Source organism: Coregonus clupeaformis, chromosome 38 (genome assembly GCF_020615455.1).
Source record: "Coregonus clupeaformis isolate EN_2021a chromosome 38, ASM2061545v1, whole genome shotgun sequence".
NCBI lineage: Eukaryota > Metazoa > Chordata > Actinopteri > Salmoniformes > Salmonidae > Coregonus > Coregonus clupeaformis.
The window spans coordinates 4263869-4269260 of record NC_059229.1 but is presented as its reverse complement, the minus strand read 5'-3'; positions in this window follow the sequence as shown (position 1 = coordinate 4269260).

Genomic DNA, 5392 nt, shown 5'->3' with positions numbered 1-5392 from the left:
GACAGGTGGAAATCAAATGCTCACATAGATTCACACAGAAAAACATAAAAGACTTCTGCAAGGACACCTGCACTGGTTCAGATATTCTGGTTCAAACTGAGGACAGCAACAACTATATTGAGAGAGGGAGATACAGTATAGATGACAGAGGAGATGGAGACTTCACTGTTATCATCATGATCCCGAAGACTCTGGGACCTATGGTGTGGTGGTAAGTTAACACTCAATCACATGTTCTCAAATCTCTCACTCATAGTTTTATTCAAGTTTTAATGTTTTTAAAACCTCAGCTCTTACAACCAGACCCCATGTCCTCTTCACACCACCAGCATTCACATCTAGAGAGAATGAGGGAAACTACCACTCTACAGGTTAATACTCAACCATCCACCTACCTCTGAACTTATCACACACTCTTTATCTCTCTCTCTCTCTCTCTCTCTCTCTCTCTCTCTCTCTCTCTCTCTCTCTCTCTCTCTCTCTCTCTCTCTCAATTCAATTAAAAGGGCTTTATTAGCATGGGAAACATATGTTTACCTTGTCAAAGCAAGTGAAATAGAAAATAAACAATCAAAAATAAACAGTAAACATTACACTCACGAAAGTTCCAAAGGAACAGAGACATTTCAAATGTCATATTATGTCTATTTATAAAATGGGTGGGTCTAATCCTGAATGCTGATTGGTTAAAACCTCATTCCAGCCGGTGTCTATTCCACAAGTTACCACCGGCTAAATCTATGACGTTAAAATGCCTATTTACTCTGTTCCATCATACTGCACAATCCACTGTCTCATCAGCCCAGCCAGGCAATTTATAAACTTGATCTCCACTATAAAAGCATCTAGAGATTATCTCACATTTCTTTTAAACTAACATTTTGTTTTCAACAGCAGATATTTGTATAAACATTGCTGTCTGTGTCTCCGACATTTGCAACATTGTTTCAACATTCAAATTCGATCTCCAGCTGTCCTATAGTAATGAACGTTTCGGGACAAGACAGACAGGCACTGAGCATTTCTCAGCCAGTCGAAATCATGAATCAGCTGGCATAATTTTTATGGATATATACAAAGAAATGTAAATTGAAAAAAGAGCAGCTAGTTTGCAGTGTTTCCAGCTTCGGTACGAAGTGAATGTGTGTTACATGAATCATGTGTTAGCTATTTTGTTGGCTAGCATTCTATGCCATGCGAAATAGTGCCTCATTAGCACATTGTTATGGATGTATCCAAATAAATGTCACTAGAAAACTGCTTAAACACATGCAAATGTGCTACTGTTGTTATTCTGGCTGCACTGTTAGCTGTAGTTGGCTAACTAGCAAGCAAAGGATAAAAACGTTGCCAGCCAGTATGGCAATGGAACATTTAGAACAAAAAGACTGAATGACTGGGTCGCGTTTCTGGCAACCGAACCGATAGAACGAACGACCAGCCGGCTTGGGAAGCAACCCTAGATTTGTGTCGGGACTGTTATTTTGTGGACGGATGAAACACTATGAATAAATTAATAAAAATAAAGTTTTTAATGAAAATATGTCAATCGTTATTTGAATATGCTGGTAATGTCACACCCTGACCTGTTTCACCTGTCTTGTGCTTGTCTCCACCCCCCAACAGGTGTCTCCCATTTTCCCCATTATCCCCTGTGTATTTATACCAGTGATTTCTGTTTGTCTGTTGCCAGTTCGTCTTGTTCCGTCAAGTCCTACCAGCGTGTTCCCGTGTTTCCTGTGCTCTAGTTTTTGTTTTTCCTAGTGTTCCCAGTTCAGACCTTTCTGCCTGTCCTGATCCTGCCTGCCGTTGTCACGATCGTTGAGAGACGGGTCAGACCAAGGTGCAGCGTGAAAAGCATACATGTTTATTTAACTCAATAAACATAAACAAAACAAGAAACAACATAACCTGAAGTCCTCAGGCTATACACATACAAGCCTAACACAGAACAAGATCCCACAACTAAGGTAGGCAAACAGGCTACTTAAGTATGATCCCCAATCAGAGACAACGAGCAACAACTGTCTCTGATTGGGAATCACACCCGGCCAAACATAGACACACAACCTAGAACTGCAACATAGAAAATATAACATAGAAACTCACGCCCTGACCAGACCAACTAAAGACAACTGACTCTGATTTGGATTACGACTCTTTGCCTGCCTTGACCTACATTTACATGTACATTTACGTCATTTAGCAGACGCTCTTATCCAGAGCGACTTACAAGTTGGTGCATTCACCCTATAGCCAGTGGGATAACCACTTTACAATTATTATTATTATATATATATTTTTTTTAGGGGGGGGTAGAAGGATTACTTTATCCTATCCCAGGTATTCCTTAAAGAGGTGGGGTTTCAAATGTCTATCCGCCTCCTGTGTCTGCATCTGGGTCTTAGCCTGAGCCGTGATAGGTAACCCCTTGCATAAAAGTGATAGTGCCCTGGAAGCCGGTGTTTGGAAGCCATATTGGCAATAACAACACCCATGCCAATATATCCTCCAAACACCAGCTTCTTGGGAATTATCACTTAAATACAGTGTTGTAACAATGTGCAAATGGTTAAAGTACAAAAGGATATATAAATAAACATAAATATGGGTTCTATTTACAATGGTGTTTGTTCTTCACTGGTTGCCCTTTTCTTGTGGCATCAGGTCACAAATCGTGTTGCTGTGATGGCACACTGTGGTATTTCACCTTATAGATATGAGAGTTTGTCAACATTTCATTTGTTTTCTAAGTCTTTGTGGGTTTGTGTAATCTGAGGGAAATATGTGTCTCTAATATGGTCATACATTTAGCAGGAGGTTAGGAAGTGCATCTCAGTTTCCACCTCATTTTGTGGGCAGTGTGCACATAGCCTGTCTTCTCTTGAGAGCCAGGTCTGCCTATGGAGTCCTCTCTCGATAGCAAGGCTACAGTGGTTCCTCGTTTAAAAGTTGCGTCATAAATCAGTATAGCGTGTAGTCCTAATTCTGCTTTGCATGCATTATTTGGTGTTATATGTTGTACAGATCTCCCGAGTGGCGCAGTGGTCTAAGGCACTGCATCGCAGTGCTAGCTGTGCCACTAGAGGTCCTGGTTCAAATCCAGGCTCTGTCGTAGCCGGCCGCGACCGGGAGACCCATGAGGCGGCGCACAATTGGCCCAGGGTAGGGGAGGGAATGGCCGGCAGGGATGTAGCTCAGTTGGTAGAACATGGCGTTTGCAACGCCAGGGTTGTGGGTTCGATTCCCACGGGGGGCTAGTATGAAAAAATAAAAATAATGTATGCACTCACTTACTGTAAGTTGCTCTGGATAAGAGTGTGTCAAACAATGTGTTGTTTGTCCCATTTTGTGAATTCTTGGTTGGTGAGCGGACCCCAGACCTCACAACCATAAAGGGCAATGGGTTCTACAACTGATTTAAGTTTATTTAGACAGGATTTATTGTTCCTTTTGATGGCATAGAAGGCCCTTTTTGCCAGATTGTTCACAGCTTTGTGGAAGTTACCTGTGGTGCTGATGTTTAGGTCGAGGTAGGTATAGTTCTTTGTGTGCTCTAGGGCAACGGTGTCTAAATGGAAGTTGTATTTGTGGTCCTGGACCTTTTTTGGAACACCATTATCTTTGTCTTATTGAGACTCACTGCCAAGACCAAGGTCGGACAATGTGCAGAGCTGTCATCAAGGCAAAGGGTGGCTATTTGAAGAATCTCAAATATAACATATATTCTGATTTGTTTAACACTTTTTTTGGTTACTACATGATTCCATATGTGTTATTTCATAGTTTTGATGTCTTCACTATTATTCTACAATGTAAAAAAATGTAAAAAATTAAGAAAAACCCTTGAATGAGTAGGTGTGTCCAAACTTTTGACTGGTAGTGTATATGTATAGTGCCTTGCAAAAGTATTCATCCCCCTTGGCGTTTTTCCTATTTTGTTGCATTACAACCTGTAATTTAAAATGATTTTTATTTGGATTTCATGTAATGGACATACACAAAATAGTCAAAATTGGTGAAGTGAAATGAAAAAAAGAACTTGTTTCAATAAATTCAAATAAATAAATAACGGAAAAGTAGTGCGTGCATATGTATTCACCCCCTTTGCTATGAAGCCCCTAAATAAGATATGGTGCAACCAATTACCTTCAGAAGTCACATAATTAGTTAAATAAAGTACATCTCTGTGCAATCTAAGTGTCACATGATCTGTCACATGATCTCAGTATATATAGATCTGTTCTGAAAGGTCCCAGAGTCTGCAACACCACTAAGCAAGTGGCACCACCAAGCAAGCGGCACCATGAAGACTAAGGAGTTCTCCAAACAGGTCAGGGACAAAGTTGTGGAGAAGTACAGATCAGGGTTGGGTTATAAAAAAATATCAGAAACTTTGAACATCCCACGAAGCACCATTAAATACATGATTAAAAAATGAATGAATATGGCACCACAACAAACCTACCAAGAGAGGGCCACCCACCAAAACTCACGGACCAGGCAAGGAAGGCATTAATCAGATAGGCAACAAAGAGACCAAAGATAACCCTGAAGGAGCTGCAAAGCTCCACAGCGGAGATTGGAGTATCTGTCCATAGGACCACTTTAAGCCGTACACTCCACAGAGCTGGGTTTTACAGAAGGGTGGCCAGAAAAAAGCCATTGCTTAAAGAAAAAAATAAGTAAACACGTTTGGTGTTCGCCAAAAGCCATGTGGGAGACTCCCCAAACATATGAAAGAAGGTACTCTGGTCAGATGAGACTAAAATTGAGCTTTTTGGTCATCAAGGTAAACGCAATTGTCTGGCGCAAACCCAACACCTCTCATCACCCTGAGAACACCATCCCCACAGTGAAGCATGGTGGTGGCAGCATCATGCTGTGGGGATGTTTCCCATCAGCAGGGACTGGGAAACTGGTCAGGCGCCTGGATGGCTCTAAATACAGGGAAATTCTTGAGGGAAACCTGTTTCAGTCTTCCAGAGATTTGAGACTGGGACGGAGGTTCACCTTCCAGCAGGACAACGACCCTAAGCATACTGCTAAAGCAACACTTGAGTGGTTTAAGGGGAAACATTTAAATGTCTTGGAATGGCCTAGTCAAAGCCCAGGCCTCAATCCAATTGAGAATCTGTGGTATGACTTAAAGATTGCTGTACACCAGCGGAACCCATCCAATTTGAAGGAGCTGGAGCAGTTTTGCCTTGAAGAATGGGCAAAAATCCCAGTGTGGGGGGGTTGCGTGGGGTGAATAGTTATGCATGTGAAGTTTTGTGTTTTTTTGTCTTATTTCTTGTTTGTTTCACCCAAAAACATATTTTGCATCTTCAAAGTGGTAGGCATGTTGTATAAATCAAATGATACAAACCCCCAAAAAATCGATTTTAAT